At 68.1% G+C, this 307-nt stretch overlaps 1 protein-coding gene across 1 annotated transcript in view; it reads right to left on the bottom strand.

Moving 5' to 3' along the window:
* Nucleotides 1-307, bottom strand: part of HMHA1 (histocompatibility (minor) HA-1) — a gene marked incomplete at its 5' end in the record, with an annotated part of 12,567 nt that overhangs the window by 4,240 nt on the left and 8,020 nt on the right.

Genomic DNA, 307 nt, shown 5'->3' with positions numbered 1-307 from the left:
GTCTGCCGGGGCCGGAGGGTGCCTGGGGCAGAGCTGCCACGGGCGTCAGGGCACAGCACCCAGCTGAGCACCCCGCAGGGCGACCCGAGGGGCACACCCCTGCTCGGAGAGACGTGAGCTCAGCCCTGGCTCTGCCTTGCGGAGCGACATTTGCTGGATCGCTTCCCTTTTCATGTACCTGGTTCCCCAATTGCAAAGGGGAGGGAGGATTTGGTGCTTCTGCACGTTGTTTTTCTGCGGATACGAACGCGGCGGCGGCGGAGCCGTGCGAAGCGATGGCGGGGGGGCGGGGCGGAGGGCCACCCGG

Source organism: Cariama cristata, unplaced genomic scaffold (genome assembly GCF_000690535.1).
Source record: "Cariama cristata isolate BGI_N322 unplaced genomic scaffold, ASM69053v1 scaffold24011, whole genome shotgun sequence".
Lineage (NCBI taxonomy): Eukaryota > Metazoa > Chordata > Aves > Cariamiformes > Cariamidae > Cariama > Cariama cristata.
The sequence above is the reverse complement of the archived record's forward strand: the minus strand, read 5'-3'. Positions and strand labels throughout refer to the sequence as shown.